General features: G+C 41.5%; 1 long non-coding RNA gene across 4 annotated transcripts in view; it reads right to left on the bottom strand.

Annotated features, from left to right (window-relative positions):
- Positions 1-8,630, bottom strand: part of LOC143498139 (uncharacterized) — a 43,388-nt gene extending 34,758 nt beyond the window's left edge. For all 4 annotated transcript variants that reach the window (XR_013125946.1, XR_013125945.1, XR_013125947.1 and 1 more), the window contains exons 1-2: positions 8,401-8,630; positions 7,559-7,610 (exon numbers count right to left, since the gene is read on the bottom strand). This is a non-coding gene — a long non-coding RNA (uncharacterized LOC143498139). The remainder of the gene's footprint in view (positions 1-7,558; positions 7,611-8,400) is intronic.
- Positions 8,631-20,171: the final 11,541 nt, after the last annotated feature.

Raw genomic sequence — 20,171 nt, forward strand, 5'->3', positions numbered from 1 at the left:
TTGGGGATCAGGGAGATGCAGAATAGGCGCCGAGGTGAACGCCCCCTTAAGCAACGAAAACGCCCGATCAGCCTCGGGTGTCCAGTCCAGCCGCAGATGCCGCCCACCCCGAAGGAGGTTGGTGAGCGGAGTGGCCAGCGAACCAAAACCCCTGATGAAGCGGCGATAGAAGTTGGCAAACCCGATGAAACGCTGTAGTTCCTTTCTCGTCCGAGGCACAGGCCATTGCGTGACAGCCGACACCTTGTCCAGGTTCATGGAGATCTGCCCAGGGGATAAAGTGCAACCGAGGAAGGTCACGGAAGTCCGATGAAACTCGCATTTCTCCGCTTTGGCGTAGAGGCGATGCTGCCGTAGACGGGCTAGCACTGCAGTGACATGTCGGACATGGTCCGCGACGGAGGTGGAATATATTAGGATGTCGTCTATGTAAACTATGACAAACTTCCCTATCAAGTCACGGAATATGTCATCCATGAAAGCCTGGAAGACAGACGGGCTATTGGCAAGCCCATACGGCATGACGAGATACTCGTAGTGGCCTCGGGCAGTCACAAACGCAGTTTTCCATTCGTCCCCCTCACGAATGCGAATCAGGTTATATGCACTCCGCAAGTCCAACTTGGTGAACACACGCGCCTCCCTGAGGCGTTCTTGCGATGCAGAGATGAACGGAAGGGGGTACACGAACTTGGAGGTGACAGCGTTTAAGGAGCGATAGTCTATACAGGGACGCAGCCCTCCATCCTTCTTCTCTACAAAGAAGAACCCTGCAGCTACGGGTGATGTAGAGGGACGGATAAACCCCTTCTGAAGGGCCTCGTCTATATACTTTTCCATTGCCGAATCTTCAGGACGGGACAAAGCGTATGGTTTCGTTTTGCGCGGGAGTGGGGAGCCGGGCAGCAGATCAATAGCACAGTCCCCCGGTCTGTGTGGTGGCAGGTGACTTGCGCTTTCTTTACAGAAGACGTCTGCGTAATTCCGGTACTGAGCAGGAACGGCAGTTTCGAGAGGGGAATCGGGGCTTTCTATGGACGAAGACCGGAGAGGTAAGTATATGCAATGCTTGAAGCAGTGAGAACCCCATTTCGCGATTTCTCTAGTTTTCCAGGAGATATCCGGGCTATGTAGAGACAGCCAGGGAAAGCCGAGAACAACAGGATCACGGGGCGACGGCAGGAGCAGGAACTGAACAGTCTCGGTATGAAACAGACCTATCTGGAGTGTGATTGGCACCGTACACTGGGTAATCAATCCCTCACCTATAGGTTGGCCATTCAGCGCGTTAACTCGTAAGGGAGGACTGACTGACGTAGTGGGGATACGTAATCGGCGGGCCATGTCAACATCTAGGATATTACCTGCAGCCCCGGAGTCTACGAGTGCTGACAGGTGAGTGGACATGCTACCCCAGATGACTTGCACAGGCACATTCAGTTGATTGTGACGATCTAAGCAGAAAACGGGGTTGCTTATGTGTCTGCTGGTGGGGCTCTCCTCTCCAGCGCGAGCTGGGCGAACTGGGCAACGAACACGGAAGTGGCCGCTCTCACCGCAGTACAGGCAGAGGTTCTCCTGAAGACGCCGAGACCTTTCGTGCGAGGACAGCGGGGTCCTGCCTAATTGCATAGGCTCCGAACCCTCTCCTGGTGTGTTAGGCAATGGCAGGACTTGTCGATACGACGCGAAGGAGGGTGGATTCCCACAAGACGTCTGGCGGTGGGCGAGTAACAGCTTGTCGACGTTCACAGCTGTTTGAATGAAGTCCGACAGCGACTGCTCTTCACTGCGACAGGCGAGCTCTACTTGCAAGTCCTGTCTTAATCCTTTACGGAACACGGTTTTGAGGGCTGGTTCGCTCCACCCGCTACCGGCAGCCAGGGTACGGAACTCTCGAGCGTAATCCGCTGCGCTACGTTGCTCTTGACGAATTTCGCACAACAGGGTGCCCACGTCTCTACCTGCTGCCGGGTGGTCGAACACCGACTTGAACAACGCAGAGAACTGCTCCTCAGAGTCGAGAGACTGGTCTTTGCTGTTCCACAGGGCGGTTCCCCAGGCACCGGCCTCTCCAGTGAGATGCGTCAATACGAAGTCTATCCTGTGCTTCTCGGTAGGGAACTGGGCAGGGTGATGCTCGAAGTACAAGGAGCATTGCATTAAAAAGTTCTGACAACGTTCCGGAGAGCCGTCATACCGCTCCGGTACTGCTACAGGAATACAGGGAGGAAAGACGGGCGGAGCGGCGGCTACAGCAGCCTGATATTGAACTGACTGGATGGCCTGGACGTTCATAGCCACGATAAGCTGTCGAACCTCTCCTTGGAGTACGGCGATGGTATGTCCTTGCTGAGCCAGGAGTGCAGGTACGTCCGCTGGATCCGTTGTATAAGGCGAAGTATTATATAACGTACTGATCAGGCAGACAAGGATCCAAGTGCGGATAATAGCCGCTTTTATTGAAACAGCAATTACGGAGTGATCAAACAGGCGAGTAACTCTGTTCAGGGGGTGTAGTGCAGGAGTGATGTGATCGTAGTCAGGACAGTCCAGGGTCACGCCGATGAGACAGAAGCCAGGAGGTACAAAGGGACTAGGCAGGGGACGAGGTCTAGGAGGAGAGCAGAGGTCGGTACACGGGGGAGCAGTAACACTGAGAAAACGCTTGGTATGTGGCATGGCAACAATACTTCGCAACCCGGAAGAGAGAGGAGGAAGCTTAAATAGTAGCAAAGGGGAGGGGCGATGAGCGACAGGTGAACCGCATCACACGGGTATCATGTGCTGTTCCTGACATACCCAAGGTAAAACTTTACTTCAGTATAAGTAGAACTCTTCCCTTTAGTCATCTACTTGAGTAAAAGTTGAGTAAATAGTCCGTCCTAAGTTTTTAACTAATATTCAAACTTCACATCCAATTATTACCTATATGACCGATCTGAAAATTGGATTAATTAATATTCGATCACTCAACTCTAAAGCAGTTTTTATGAATGAACTTATAACTGACCAGAAAATTGATATTTTATGTCTAACTGAAACGTGGATTCAATCTGGTGACTATTTATCTCTAAACGAAGCCACTCCTGTGGGATATAGTTAGGCCTATATACATAAACCTAGATTGTCAGGCAGAGGAGGAGGAATATGTATAATATATCGTGATTGTTTAGAAATTCATCAGAAATACTTAGATATCTTTAATTCATTTGAGATGCTGTCTATTAATGTAATTAGTCCATCTGAAAATAAAAGTTCATTTTCCCTAACAAATGTATATAGACCACCAGGGCCTTACTCAGATTTCTTAAAAGATTTCACAGATTTAACAGCAAATTTAGCAGTTAGTAGTGACAAAATAATAATGGTAGGAGACTTTAACATACATTTTGATAATGCGGAGGATCCACTGACAAGGGCTTTTACTTCTATATTGAACTCTGTTGGCATTACACAAAACGTTATAGGACCCACACACTATCAAAATCATACCCTAGATTTAATCTTAACGTTGGGTATTGACGTAGATAATATAAATATACTCCCGCAAACCGTAGCTATCTCTGATCACTATTTAGTCAAATTTGAGATTCATCTTAACATAAATACCCGCCCGTCTCCTCGGCAGTGTATAAAGCGCTCGATAAATTCATTAACATCAACACAGTTTATTGAAGCCCTCCCTGATTTAACTGCTCTAGCCCACTCGCCATCCTATCCAGGAGAGTTAGACAGTCTAACCAACTGCATAGAGAATACCTGCAGATCAGCTCTAGATATAGTAGCTCCACTCAAATATAAAAAGACTAGATCTAAAAAACTCGCTCCGTGGTACACTGACCAAACTAGAAACTTAAAACAAATAGCACGTAAATTAGAGCGTAAATGGCGATCTACTAAGTTGGAAGTATTCTACTGTGCCTGGAAGGATAGCATCATTGACTACAAACGGGCACTCGCTAAAGCACGCTCAGCATACCTAGCCTCACTGATAGAGAAAAATAAAAACAATCCTAGATTTCTTTTTAATACTATTTCCAAACTTACAAAAAATCAAGCAGGCGCAGAACCTCAGATTCCAGTAAACCTCACTAGTAATGTATTTATAGATTTTTTTGATAATAAAATAGAGAATATTAGACAAAATATAAAACCTTTTATTAGCAATACAACTGGTATGTCATCTGGTTTGGTTGACATCGATTTAAATCGCATACTGGGAGAAAAACTTGATGCTTTTCATCCACTCCCACAATCAGAATTAGAGAAAATAATTTCTTCCTTAAATTGTGCTACCTGCACACTAGACTCTGTTCCATCAAAGTTATTAAAAGAGGTATTACCAGCGGTAACTGAACCTCTTCTAACTATAGTTAACTCATCCATTACAATAGGTCACATGCCCAAATCATGTAAATTAGCAGTTATTAAACCTCTGATTAAGAAACCAAATCTTGATCCTACTGTACTATCTAATTATAGACCCATTTCAAACACATCATTTATATCTAAGATCATAGAAAAAGCTGTTGCCCAGCAATTATGCCTATATCTGCATAGGCATCACATATTTGAAAAGTTCCAATCTGGTTTTAGGCCCCATCACAGTACTGAAACAGCATTAGTAAAAGTAACAAATGACCTCCTCCTTGCTTCAGATCAAGGTTATGTATCGCTGTTAGTGCTTCTTGATCTTAGTGCAGCTTTCGACACAATTGATCATAGGATCTTGCTAGAAAGGTTAGAACGCTGGGTTGGAGTCTCTGGCACAGCCCTTTCATGGTTTCATTCTTACTTAACAAATCACTTTTGTAGAAAATCAGTTTGTAGAGCTCAATAATATTCCATCCAAACGTACAAAAGTTAAATATGGGATCCCGCAAGGCTCCATTCTAGGACCACTATTATTTACATTATATATGCTACCATTGGGCACAGTTATAAACAAACATGGTGTCAATTTTCACTGCTATGCAGATGACACTCAACTTTACATATCAGCCAAACCTGATGACAAACTCAGTTTAAGAAAAATTGAGGCCTGTGTAAAAGATATTAAATGCTGGATGTCTCTAAACTTCCTCCAACTTAATGAGGACAAAACAGAAGTTCTTCTTCTGGGCCCTAAGGCCTCAAAACAGAAAATTCCAGATCTAATGCTTAATCTCGCAGGCTACCCCATTACACCTGGCACAGTAGCCAAAAACCTAGGCGTCATACTCGACTCTGACCTATCATTTGATAAATACATAGATAATACTACTAGGATAGCTTTTCTACATCTCCGTAACATTGCTAAATTAAGAAATGCATTATCACAGGATGATGCGGAAAAATTGGTGCACGCCTTTGTTAGCTCTAGATTAGACTACTGCAATGCACTACTGTCAGGATGTTCAAATAGGAATCTAAATAAACTTCAAATAGTTCAAAATGCCGCAGCCAGGGTTCTGACCAGAACTAGAAAATTTCAGCATATCAGTCCAGTCCTATCAGCCCTGCATTGGCTCCCAGTTAAATTCCGTATTGACTTTAAAATTCTTTTATTAACTTATAAAGCATTGCACGGGCTTGCTCCTGAGTACCTTCAGGAACTTATTTCCTATTACGAACCCCCACGCCCACTAAGATCACAGGGTGCTGGTCTTTTATTAGTTCCAAAAATTAATAAGGTAACAGCAGGGGGAAGAGCCTTTTCTTGTAAGGCCCCCCAGCTTTGGAATAATCTTCCTAAATGCGTCCGGGACTCCGACACAGTCACAATCTTTAAGTCTAGGTTGAAAACCCACTTATTTAGTTTAGCGTTTGATAATTAATATCCCCCTTAGATAAAAGTACAGATCCAGGGGTTCATAGACAAAGGGTTTTATGGTAGACTGGGGCGCTGGTGCTGTCGTCCTGTCACTGCTCGTGGTCACTCAAGTTTGTTGACAGTGCAGTGGACGGATGCCATTGTCTCAGAATACCCCCAAGCCTATGTTACCTTCTGGTTCTGCCTTTTTAGCTAGGCTGTAATAATTTAACTAAATGCCGGAGTTGCTGCCACACTCCGGAAATGTTTATAATTTTACCTGTCCTGTATATGTCCTCATACAGAGCTAATTTTCCCTGTTTCATTTCTCCACATGGCTGCCCGCCTGTTTGAGGAATAATGAGATGAGGAGACCAGCGATCCATCCTGAGCCAGCCACCTCCTGCCTAACCGGATGCATACATCATGATGGACATTATTACATATTTTTCATTTTCTTTCTCTTCTTTCTGTCTAAATTGTTGTTGTTGTTGTCATGGTGACCGGTGTCGGCCAGAGGAGGATGGGTTCCCCCCCTGAGTCTTGGTTCCTCTCAAGGTTTCTTCCTCATGCAAAAAACTAGGGAGTTTTTCCTTGCCACTGTCGCCCTTGGCTTGCTCACTGGGGGCTAGGACTCGGCACTTGTAAAGCTGCTTTGTGACAACAACTGTTGTAAAAAGCGCTATATAAATAAAATTTGATTGATTGATTGATTGATAAAAGTACAAAAGCATCGGCCTTCAAATGTACTTAAGTACTGAAAGTAAAAGTAAAAGCTCTAATATTTAGCACCATGCTCTGCATGTAAAACCGGTAAAAATAGAATTTGTTTTCTAATGTAAAGTGATATGTTCAAATGTTTATTATTCACAATATCAATGCATATAGGTAGCTGGAAGCTCTATACTATGGTAAAACAAATAACTAGCTAGCTAGTTATCTTAGCTACATGCCAAATGCGTTCCTAAGGCAGTTTTCTTTTATGTGTTCTAGCAATAGCCTACTTAGCTAGCTGGTTAGATAACTAACCATGTATACAATGCTGATGTTGGACTTATTTAATATACACACAGAATTGGTTTGCTAGAGCAGGCACTTGAGTCATTTTTTCTTTTTTTGGCTACTTTTCGAGTTACAGGTTCTTTGTCATTTTATGTAGGGATATGTTCTCCCTAAATTTTATGCTGTTGCATTGACGTTGAACCAAATACTGCTTGGTGTGCATGCTTCGTGCTTCTTTTGTGGCGGATCTAGCCATTTTGGGGCCCTAGGCAAAATATAAACAAGGCCCTCATTCTTGAAACACACATAAACCAAATAACCATCCCAATACCCTTGCTTTAAACTGAGATTAAAGAATGGCAATAAACCAATAGTGCACTGCACCTAACAATGGTCTTAACTCTCCACAATAAAATCAGTTTCCGATTGCTCCAGCATTTGCAAAAATGATATGTTTATTATTCAGAGCCATACATGTACAAGTACATGTGAAATCAAATAATATATCCACTGCCAGGGATACAAAATGTTACGCTTAACAGAACTAGAATACAACATGGATACAAGTCTATGAAATCCACCATTTACATTTAAACAGGACTGATAAAAAGATTTTTTGTGTGGACAGGAATAACACTTTGTGTGTGAGTGAGAGACAGGCATCGCAGTGGTTGAGTGTGTGAGTGAGTGAGTGGCAAAGCTGAATATGTATATGTGTGTGTGTGTGAGCGAGACAGAAAGCATTTGTAAACACAGTCCTACCGTTGTCGTCTTCTCAAAAGCCTCAATACACTTTCCCCTTGTTGTCTTCTCACTACGACAAAAATCAACACCAGGTGAATCATGGAGCATTATAAATAAATATCCAAGTCAATGTTTTTTTTACGATTACCTTCTCTTTGTCCCTCTCTTTCTTTTCACTGTCTGTATCCCTGTTATTCTCATCTGTGACCCTGTTTTTCCTTCCCCATTATAAGGTCTCATTCTCTTCTTTTGCCTGTCTTACTAGTCTGTTCTTCTTGTTCTTGTCTTTGCCAAGTTTCTATTGTTTTTGAACTTTCTGAATTTTGAACTTTTTAAACTTTCTTTTCAAGTCTCATTCTCTCTCATTAGAAGTTGAATCATCTGACATCAGCTGTGTATAGCTGAGAGGCCTTGTATACATTCTACAGTCTGACCCTGCGAGCTTTGGCTTCTGCAAATCGTGTGATCACTGAGTCCATGTCCAGTGTTTTTGTGTACAATTGAACAATGCTCAGAGTCTGTCAACTTTTCTGGCCAATGTGCAGGGTCAGGCTATTATTAAATTGTCTCCACTGCTCCTGGTACACCGAAAAAACATTACATTATTGATGCTAAACCGATATAATGTGCAGCCCAAAAAGATATGTTTATTTGATTTGTTGTATGTATTTGTTTTGCTTAGTGCATACAGTAATGTTGGTGCATGTTTTAAAAAGGCCTTACAATAAACATGGTCTTTTAAGTTTGTAGTTTTCACTAAAGCAAATGTAGCTTTTGTGTATGGGGAAAAATAAGAAATGTTATTGTCCTTGGTTTAGTAAGTTTTCTGCTTGTGACTAATCAGTGTAGGACTTACTCACCACCAAATAATCTTCGTCTTCCTCTGCTTCAGCTTCCATAGACACCACTTAATTTTCCTCTACAGCGGAGCCTGAGCATGTCGCGGGTTCAGGAGGTATAAAAAAGGAGGTCAATTTTGGCAGTACATCTGCGATTCTTTTGCTCTCTGCCTGTTTCTTTCGTTTTGCAGAACCACTTTCATAACTCTGTTTCATTTTCACTGTGACAGCTTTCACTCTAGTCGCGTACAGTTCCCGCTGTTTTGGTTTGAAGTCACGTTGTGTCGCACATTGCTACGTCATCATATTATGGACTAATTCAATGCAAGCAACGGAGGGGGGTATGTGTGTTTGGACAATTAGTATTTAGACATTCATTCGGTATTCTACTGATATTTCTGTTGTTTTTTTAATAGAAATGTGTTTTTCTTTACTTTATATAAGTAACAAATTAACATTATTTTTTGTGTATTTGTGTATTTAGCTGGCATGGTCAGATTTGGGGGCCCCTATGGAGGACAGATTTGGCAAATGCCTAGGTTTGCCTAATTAAAGAACCGCCTCTGGTCTCGTGAATGCCTTGAGTTGTCACAAAATGAAACCTCAGTGAAAATATATGAATGTAGTTAGGACACCCACGGCATGGGCTTAAAAACTATGATATTCTAGAGTCCTGATGCTAGAGTGCTGATGCTAGAGTGCTGATGCTAGAGTCCTGATGCTAGAGTGCTGATGCTAGAGTGTTCATTTGCATTCTCTGGCCTTGAGTGATATTAGCAGTGCCGATTTAGGGGCTAATATTGCAGTAATAATTAAGAAATTATGTACTCCTCTGGCCTAAATTTGAAAGAGAATAGTTGTTAATTAGACTTGCTCTTCATTTGAAATTCAAATCTATGACCATAATGTTCCACTTGAATGGTCCCAGCAGACAGTGGGCATCAACCTTTGAAGCATGGATATGCTATATGCCAACTGGCTACTAAGCTGTGTGTTTAGGAAGCTGTGTTTGTTATAGTATTAGAGTCTGCATAGCACTCTAACTCTGTGCTTCATGTTTAATTCTGCACACATCCACCCACACACTCCTCACAAAATGGGGTGGGGGGGGGGCAAAAGATTGTGGCCTTTGTTCTCACAGCCTGTCACTAAGGGAACGTGAGGTAGGAACTAAAGGTGGTCTTACTTCTGCTAGAGCTTCCACAACCAGTGTAACCGATCTATACTAACTATGAGGGATCTGGCTATGAGGGATCTGACAATGGCATGGTATGTGTACCTTCAGGAACAAATATGGGACAGAAAAGAAAATAAGAGGTTTTATAAAATTGAAATGCTAAAATCCCTTTTGTTTTTTAGAATTACTTACCACACCCCCAACATGACACCCTAATCATTTTGGCGGAGTATTGCTTCCTTCCTTTTTAATGAATTCTTAATAGAATCATTTTTTTTAATGCCCATCTGTCTGCATGTGAAATCTGCATTCATTTATTCCCTCTCTCTTTCCCTTTCTATTTCTCTCCCTCCTTCTCTCCATGTCCTTTGTCTGGGCCATATCTGAGTTTTATCAGGGACTTATCTGAGCTCTGTCTGCAGCTGTAATCAGACCAAGAGAAGGTTTGCAGCATGGCAGCATCTGATAAACGACTACAGGGTATTGTAGTCAGTGATAACACCATTACACAAGCAGTTGTCACAATTATTCCATGGGGTTCTAGTGAGTGTAGATCAGTTCTTTTTCCTTTGAATTTCCTAATTTTATTGCTGCCATAGCAACAACTATCTATATAAACAGATATGTTGTTAATACAATGTCCATTAGTATTAAAATGCCTTGACACTGGAAAGAACATATCCTTAATCCTGATGGTCTGAACGTGTTCAACAAATCGATCAGCAAGTCTTCTCTTGATTTCTCCAATGTAATGCTGATTACATCTCTTTCAAGTATTGCAATAGACAACTTCTGCTATGGTATAACAGGATGAATGAGTGATAACAATTGATCCTTTTGTGCCAGTTATTTTAGTGGTTGTGTTAATAAATTTACATATAGCACATGTAGGTCTAGCATTCCTGGACGTTAGAACCCCATGGAATGAATGTGATTATTTAAACATCTACGTTTTCATATATATACTGTTTACTCCTTCCTATTATAGTTTTTTGCAGACGCTAAGACCCAGTTTCTGAAACTATGCCTCTTTTGTCGAAACTTAACACACAGCAGCCAATGCTACACACACAACAGGCAAAACATCTCACACTTTTGGAAAAAGTACACACTTCAACTAAAACTCTTGCAACTCTTTCTTATATGTTACTACACACTGATATGAAAAATGGAAAACACTTCTACTATGTGTTTGAGTGTTTAGTTTGTAGTCTGCTGTGAAGGTCTGTCAGCGGTCTCACATATACATGAATATTCACAAATATTGAGGTTATTTCTGCATATTCAGTACATTTACACCATAAATTAAACCGCAATTACAAGGAGAAGGGTTTTTTATTTTTTTGGTTTTGCATGAACACTACAACAACACATGCTGTATATACTGTAAACTCATGAACAACAAAAACAAAAAAAGAATATAGCCGCAAGCGGCAATTGGCGGGTTCACACAAAAAAAGGCAAAACAGCCCAAAGGGTATTTTAGACCAAAAAGTGATATGAAGCTACTTCAGTCCAAACAATGGACAGATAAAGTAATTTGCAAAAATCATTCAACTGAGGCAATAAAGGCCCAAAAGATCAAAACAAAATGTATTGGCAAAATGATTCAGATCATAGAAGGTAATCAAATGCTGTGATTAGCTTTGTATGTGTGTGTTTGTGTGTTTTTTCATGTATGCAGTAAGGGCTTCTTGAGGCTTTTTTGTTGGCTTGAGCCAAGGAATACAGCTAAAGTAGAATTTTGTTTCTAGGCCATACAGTGTGGAAGATGACTGCGAATCCCAATACAGGACACGGGGTCACAGATGTTCTCACTGTTGTGCCCATAGTAGGGAGGCCACTAGGAATGTGTATCTAACAAGACTTTGATGATAAGTAAAGCATGCAGTTATATAGAGGTTGTGTGTGAAATGAAGAACAGAAGAACAAAAAGTCCTTTAGACCTAAAAGTGAAAAGAAGCTGTTTCAGTGGAAAAAATTAATAAATAAATCAATATGGAAAAAAAGATTCAACAGAGGCACTAAAGACCCAAAAGATTTAAATGAATTGTATTGGCAAAATGATTTAGATCATAGAACTAAATCACATGCTGAGATTTGTTTACTGGGTGTTTGTGTGGTCTTTCATATAAGCAATACTTTTCAGTCATTTCCAGTATTTGGCCAGTAGATGGTGCACAAGTACTACCATACTAATAATACAGTAATGCAATAAGACATTTTAGTGATTTAAAAGGTTTATTTCTGGTCAGGCAGTGCACTTTTTGTTATGAGATGTAATTGCAATGATATAGACCTAATTGATCTGAATCATACAAGACCCATTACTTGTCTGTATTCTTTATAACATGATTGCAGCATGAGTTTTTATGATTTCTTAGGTTTTTGGACACTGTAGCGCCCCCGACAGGCCAATTTGAACCAAACTAGGCATACCTCACAAGGACCTCAGTCTATAAAAGGCTTTCAAATTGAGAGTTGATCACTTACATGGTTTATGAGTTATAGCAATATAGGTCATATATGGCATGGCCAGAAGGATATAATGGAAAAATGGACCCACCTGAATATTTAAAAATCCAAAATTTTTAAAATTAATTTTTACCTCCAGAGTCTACAGATTATGCTCATACCAATTTTGCCATGATTGGATCAAATTCCTAGGACTAATTCTAAAAGACCTATTTTCAAACAATTGATGAATGTGACAAAAGTATGCATTTTTAATAGGACTTATAATTGCAAATTTGTCAGATGTACTGCAAGGAATCAAAAGAATCAAGCTGCATGTTCCTAAGTGAAAATTTGAAGGAGTTATGCATGATTTTCACAAATAGCGCCACCTAGTGGCCAAATGTTTCAAAACTGCACAGCATGACTTATAGTCCTGAGATATGCACAGTGGTGAGGTTTCATGTTGATTGGCTAATGGTAAGTCTGTCAAATGGCCAATTAATTCAAATAAAAATTAATTGGCTCATGGCGGCCATGTTTTTTTAATGATGATGTCATCAATGTGTGCCTTGATACCACTTGGGCCCCTGATGATGGCTGTAAAGTTTTGGCTTGATGTGACTAATCGTTTCTGAGAAACAGTTTTTCCCATGTTATACCGCCCCCTATTAGACAATCGTGGCCAGCTTGGACCTGTGACCTTTGAGTCATGTGCTCTAACAACTGATAAATTTTCATAAAGATTGGTCAAAGCATTGCTGAGATATAGCTGCTGAAGTAAATTTGGCCACGCCTCAGAGCTATTGATTGACATGTGACAACGAGACTGTATACCAATGTCATATATACCAAGTATACCAATAACTGTATACCAAGTTTTGTTAATATTCACTGATAATGAGATTCTTCTGAATATTTTGACATCAAAATTGTGGTGATCAGATGAAAAACCAGGGACTAGTATTAAAAAGTAGGTTTTGCATATTATGCAAATTAGCAAAAAATCTAAGTGGGCGGAGCTTAATGTTTGTATATTATAAGTTCTATTGAATTTGGCCAAGGAATCCATCAAAAGTGGAATTTTGTTTCTATGACTTACGGTGTGGGAGATATGGGCCAAAAAGTAACATGTTGTGCAATAGCGCCACCATCAGGCCAATGTGAGCCCTTTTAGGTGTATGTGGTCCCGGTGAACTCACGACCTGTTGTGCCAAGTTTGGTGTTTCTAGGCCTTACCGGTCTAGGCTGCACAATATGTTTTAGGTCAAAAAATGGGCAAAAGAATAAGAAAGAAAAATCCTAATAATTACAATAGGGTTCCCACACTATGTGTGTGAACCCTAAAAAATAAAAAGACAAAATAACCTCAAGCTTCCTCCATCACCTGCTGAATGTATTTATACTGGTGGGGTTGGCAACCACCTCCATGCCAAAAAGAACTCAACAGCAATGGAGAGTTTGGTGGAGGTGAATCACAACAAATCGTGGTTGTTCAGTGAACCAGTTTGAACTTGAGCAGCCCGGTGAAAACTTATGTTGTCCCAGGCGACAACAATCCTGGACTGTTCTGATTCATCCCCCTAGTAATTGAGAATGAATATGTTGTACTGATGTGCACAGTGTTGTAGGGACCAAGAGTAGCCATGGCAACCTCATGTGTTTACATTTAACGCTTCTCATGTGTATATGTGTCTCCTTAGTGTAACATGGTGATCAGCACTGAAACCATAATGACAACTTGTGAACTTGTGTGTGTGTGTGTGAGAGAGAGAGAGAAGAGAGAGAGAGAGAGCAGTGGCGGAGCTAGACTTTTTTTCAAGGGGTGGCCAAAGGGTGACCAAGGCTTTATCAGAGGGGTCCATATACAAATGATGAACAAAAGGAAACACATATTTTCTCTTAAAATTACCATTTGCAGTGGGGTGGCAATATGGGTGGCAAGGGCTCTGTTGGGGGTGGCAACCCCTTTGGCTCCCTTTTGCCCCCCCTTTGGCTCCGCCACTGAGAGAGAGAGAGAGAGAGAGAGAGAGAGAGAGAGGGAATTAGTACCATATGGACAAATAAAATACAAATAGTAAATGAACCATTAATAAGCTAATAAACCATGTTTCCATGTTTTTAGAGATTACTGAATCCACTAGAATTTCATGTTTACATAAAAAGCCACATGTAAACACTCCTAGGATACATTGAGTTTTATGATCAGATCACTCTCAAACCACATTCAGAATGTGGCCAAATGCAGGTGTGCCATTTTCTTTTCTTAGTCTCTTTCTTTTCTCTTACTCACAAACTAAACATCTGGTGTCATTCACAGATATATTGTGCGAAAGGCATTCTGTATCAGTGAAACCACACTCTTCTTTCTCACCAGTCCTGACTTCTGTCTCTGGGCCAAAACATCTTCTGGACAGAAATTGTGCTGACCACAGCAGAAATGAGAGTAGGCCTAGTTACATGACAGCACCTTCTCCTCCATCCATTCACTGTCACCATTCATTGTCTGCCTTAAATGGTTTCTTCCCATATTTGACAGCATATAATACACTGGTTGCAATGGGTGGGCAGCCATGTTTAGAGTAGAAAATAAACTGGAAATGATATATGTGTTGGTGTGTTTTTAAGTGGGAGAGTAAAATCAGATCTCTTCCGGTCACACTGCGGCCATGTTAGTGAAAATCTGGCCAACGTCCAGTAAGGCACATGAAATACAGCCAACAGTGCTGGGACTGGTGTCAAATGTCAAATGTATTTATATAGCGCTTTTTACAACACATGTTGTCACAAAGCAGCTTTACAATCATATGGGTCCAGATCCCTAATGAGCAAGCCAGAGGCGACAGTGGCAAGGAAAAGCTCCCTAAAATGGCAGGGATTAGGAAGAAACCTTCGGAAGACCAAGACTCAAAAGGGAATCCATCTTCCATTGTGCGGCCCACTAGCAGAAGTCTTTATTTGAATTATAAATATAGTTATAGTTCTAATTCCAGGCCGAATAGTCACAGTCTCTTCAACGCAGAGGTGAGCCTCAGGTAGGAGTTGGCATTAGCGCGTCCTCTTGCAGCAAATGCACATCCAACCATGGCATCAGCACATCAACTGGCAAGCCAGACCATGTCCTAGGTCCTTGTATAGAATTGTCTTTGGTAGAAGTATGTATCCAGGATATAAAATACAGGTTAAGTATGTGAACAGCAATTTAAACAATTATATAGCACACATGCCAGTGATCAGCATGTGGCTCTGGCAGGGTTATCTATAGGAGCATATCAAAAGGGAGGGGCCAGGAGGTGTTTGACCTCTTATGCCAATGAGTATCTCCAGCCTATTCAGTAGAATATTATGATCAATGGTGTCAAAAGCAGCACTAAGGTCTAACAGTATAAGAAAAGAAACGTGTCCTTTATCAGAGGATATAAGAAATCATTTACCATTTTAGTCACCACAGTTTCAGTGCTGTGGTGGGGTCAAAATCCAGACTGAAATAACTCTAGGACATGTTCTGTCTGTAAGAAAGAAGCTATTGAAGAAATAACTTTCTCTAGAATTTTGGAAATGAACGACGATTACAGTTTGGCCTATAGTTGGACAGTTCCTGGGGATTAAGGCCAGGTTTTTAAATTAGGGGCTTGATGACTGGAAGTTTAAGTGATTTGGGAATGTAGCCTAGGCTCAGAGAATATTTAATTATAGTAACATTACTGTGCAGTAATTCTTTGAGTAGATGAGTTGTTACGGCATCTAGTCTGCATGTGGAGGGTTTGGCAGATTTTACCAATGAAATAAGCTCCTCATGACCAATTAGGAGCTCCAAAAGAGCATCAGGGCTGACCAGACAGCTGTCAGAGTGCATTTGCAGGTTGACAGGGTCTGAGATAGCATGACAATTTTTTTTATCAATCTTATCATTAAATAACTTTATAAAACTGTTACACTGATGGAGATGTGGATTAGGTGTGCAGAGGACTTTGGTGAGGGGGGGGAACTCCAGCATTATTAGCCACATGCTTTGCCACTCAGCTTACTAAGTGACTGTCATAAACATTACAAATGAAGGCTTTAGGCATTTTATAATTACACAAACCATAAACATTAAGAGTGTACTGAACCAAACGGGGCGCTAGGCTTTGTTTATATACGGTTGAAAGAATATTGTGTATTTTAGGTAGCATAAATAGATGAAACATCTCAGAGTGTCCAGGAAACAGCAGTGGACCAGTCAGCAATGGAAGTCACTGCCTGTTCCCATATTAAAAAGTGAAGTGAGGTTTACAGTATATAAGCCATGTGCTAGTAGATATATGACCAGGACGTCAATCAGGAAAATTAAAGCATTGTAACACAGAAATCATCTTTAAATGGTAGAGAGACTATTAAACTAAACACACTCTCTCTCATGTAAGAGCTTAACCGTATGATGCGTTTGGGAAACAGCCCTGATAAGTCATATGTGGAATGTATTTCCAGGTATGCTCAACTATTTCACTGCTCTCACTTCTGCATACAGACTCTTTCAAACCCCATAAAGGCATTATGCTTCTTTAGACAATGCTTTAATAAAGAGAGCCCCTCCACCAGAATTCTGAGCCTGTGTTTGTGTGTGTCTACCTGTCGCTCTGTCTACCTGTCTTTCATTAGTTTAATGCAATGGGATAACTGATAAAGGAATTGGGACACAGGTCTGTGGACACACACACTATTACCTGCTGTCCCAGTTGGGGTTGGCTTGTAGGCTGCACTGTACAGATTGTAAATCTAGAATTCTCAGTGTGGTTCTAGAAGCTATAACAGCAGGTGTTGGAGTCTAATAGGTGCCATTGTTACATCATAAAGGAACTCTTGGTTATGTTGCATTCCAAACATACCATGATGAACAGTGTGTTAGGAAGGATTAAAGCATTGCTATATGAGTCTCGGTACTCATGTGTTTGGATAACATAATCTTGCTAGCACTACAAAGGCACTCATCCGAGAACGATTTCTCTCTTTTGCTGGACAGTATGACATTCTCTGCCTCATACTTTCAAAGTCTCTTGGTTATGGTACATATCAGATAAGTTTTATGTTTCATCAATCACAGAATATCTAGAGCATATTGCTGAATTCATGTTTTCACTGTCAGGAATCAAGCTAAATTAAATGATGGCCTTTGTGTGAAACGCTCCTGGGAGGGTGACCGTCTGTGAATGCTCAGTGATTATCCGGGGTGTTGTGGTCCCGCAGTTTCTACCTGCACAGGGGCAGCCTCGAGGACAGGGACAGCGGGCAGTGCATCATAGTCGAGGAGGAGAGCTTGTTCTTTAGAAAGGCATTTTGAAGCGACTGAGCTCCAGCAGGGTGGCCATATGGCTCAGTGAAGCTTTAGTTCCCTATCTCCAGCAGTGTGAACGCTAGCACTGCCCGTGCTTATGCCATCTCCGCTAGCACTAAGAGCCCCGCTAATGCCACCACCGCTGATGCCACCACCGCTGATGCCACCCTGTTAAGTAAGCACTACTGACATGTCACCCTATAGACTACTGTAACTACTAAACTTCAGTCGGATTGAGAGTGCACAAGTGTGATTATATGTGAATAAAAAAATCACTGAATACAGCATGAGGTTGACTGTGTGTGTGTGTGTGTGTGTGTGTGTGTGTGTGTGTGTGTGTGTGTGAGAGAGAGAGAGAGAGAGAGGCTGTCAGAGAGGTGAGATTGAGCTTGGAGCTCTTCTTTGTGAACTGGGACTGTGTTCTGACTGTAATAAGACACAGGAGAGCATGGATGTGGTGATACAGGTCTCTCAGCGTGTGATCCCCTCTTGTTTGGAAGCGATCCCTCCATAGCAATAACAATGGGGACAGACACAACTACGAGGGAAAGACAAGACAGGTTCTGTTCTTGACTTCAAATCTCCTCAAAGTAGTTACTGCAGTATGTATGTGTATGTGCGTGTGTGTGTTTAAGAAAGAGAGACAGATATTTTCCTACTCTCAGCAGAATATTTTATTTTTTAAACTGCTGAGTGTGTTTCACAGGTGCGCATACTTGATTTGAGTGGGGCCAGACAATTCATTGACCTTTGACCCCTGTGACTCTGCAGATAGGATTGCCAGGTCAAAATGACAGGATGATTGTTGTAGGTTTATGTTATGTTTATGTAGGTTGGAGTCAGTGATGTCAGTAACGTGTTACTTAGTAATGCGTTACTCTAATCTTACCACTTTTTTCGGTAACAATCAATCAATCAATCAATCAAATTTTATTTATATAGCGCTTTTTACAACAGTTGTTGTCACAAAGCAGCTTTACAAGTGCCGAGTCCTAGCCCCCAGTGAGCAAGCCAAAGGCGACAGTGGCAAGGAAAAACTCCCTAGTTTTTGCATGAGGAAGAAACCTTGAGAGGAACCAAGACTCAGGGGGGGAACCCATCCTCCTCTGGCCGACACCGGTCACCATGACAACAACAACAATATAGACAGAATGTAGACAGAATGTAAAAGATGCAATAATGTCCATTTAGACCGAAAAAGAAGTAATAATGTCCATCATGGTGTAGGCATCCGGTTAGGCAGGAGGTGGCCGGCCAGGATGGATCGCTTGTCTCTCCTCATCTCATTATTCCTCAAGCAGACGGGCAGCCATGTGGAGAAATGAAACAGGGAAAATTAGCTCTGTATGAGGACATATACAGGACAAGTAAAATTATAAACATTTCTGGAGTGTGGCAGCAACTCCGGCACTAAGTTAAATTATTACAGCCTAGCTAAAAAAAAAAAAAAACGAGTAATATAACGCGCTACTATTTCCAGTCCAGTAATCAGATTAAAGTTACTTATCCAAGTAACTGTGCGTTACTATTTTTATTTTACCTAGTAAAAATATATATTTGCTTTCTTCTTGGCTCAGTTCTACTTTTGCGTCTGACCGTAGCGCTCGACTCCGCACGCTGCGCGCGACCCTGTGAGAGCGCGAGCACGTTTTACAAGTCATTTTTTGCAGTGTTCTCCGTAACGATATGTGGTAGTATAAAGAAACACCCTCAAAAACAGGGGAAGGAACATTTACCTGAAGAATTTTAATGTTACATTGTGTTCCACGTTTGAAATGTGCTGGAATTTTGGCTAACGTAGCCTACTTGAAAATGCTTTAAATTGTAATGGTATTTAGTTTCACAACAAATAGCTGTCCGACTGAACAGTTCGCTTGTATTACGTTACCAAATAAATGTACAAATAATACCGCGCAGCTACACAAACGTAATGTCAGGAGATACTGTAGCAACTACTCAGTGGCGGACTTAGCAATTTGGGGGCTCAAGGCGAATTTTGCTATGGGGCCCATTAACATTAATATGCGAGAAATAAAGCCTGGTTTATACTTGACGCGTCGCGAGCAGCGCGAGGGTCCGCGTGGTGAAAATGACGTAATCGCAGTGGCTCCGTCCGTGCGCAAGGGCACCTCTCGAATTTTGTAACTTCGCGCGCGCCGCGTCTCAGCGCAATGAACAAAGTCATGTTTGCTGGGCTCATACACCTTTACCAGGTGGAATTAAAGCACTTGTACGTCACTTTCAAGGTCCAGTTCAATATTTCTCAGCAAGAAAAACTTAAATAAGTTAAATATTTATACATATACTCGAAATGATTTGAAGGAATTCGCTTTTAATCACATTATTTAATGGTTGTTTATTTTCAAAACGCCCAATCTTAACGTCTTCACGTTCTCTCATGTTTCGTCCTGGAATTACAAGAGGCTCATATTTGTTAACGTAATACAAGAAAACAGTTGTCAGTTGAAGACGTTAAGGTTGGGTGTTTTGAAAATAAACCACCATTAAATAATGTGATAAAAAGTGAATTATTTCAAATCATTTCGAGTATATGTATAAATATTTAACTTTATTAAGTTTAACGTGCTGGGAAATATTGAAATGGACCTTGAAAGTGACGTACAAGTGCTTTAATTCCACCTTGTATAGGTGAACCCTGCAAACATGACTTTGTTCATTGCGCTGAGGCGTGGTGCGTGCGAAGTTACAAAATTCGAGAGGTGCACGATCTCGTGAATCGACAGCGCGTGAGGCCCTCGTGCACGGGCGGGGCCACTGCGATTTCGTCATTATCGCCGTGCGAACCCTCGCGACACTCGCGACGCATCAAGTATAAACCAGTCAGCT

Source organism: Brachyhypopomus gauderio, chromosome 2 (assembly GCF_052324685.1).
Source record: "Brachyhypopomus gauderio isolate BG-103 chromosome 2, BGAUD_0.2, whole genome shotgun sequence".
Classification (NCBI taxonomy): Eukaryota; Metazoa; Chordata; class Actinopteri; order Gymnotiformes; family Hypopomidae; genus Brachyhypopomus; species Brachyhypopomus gauderio.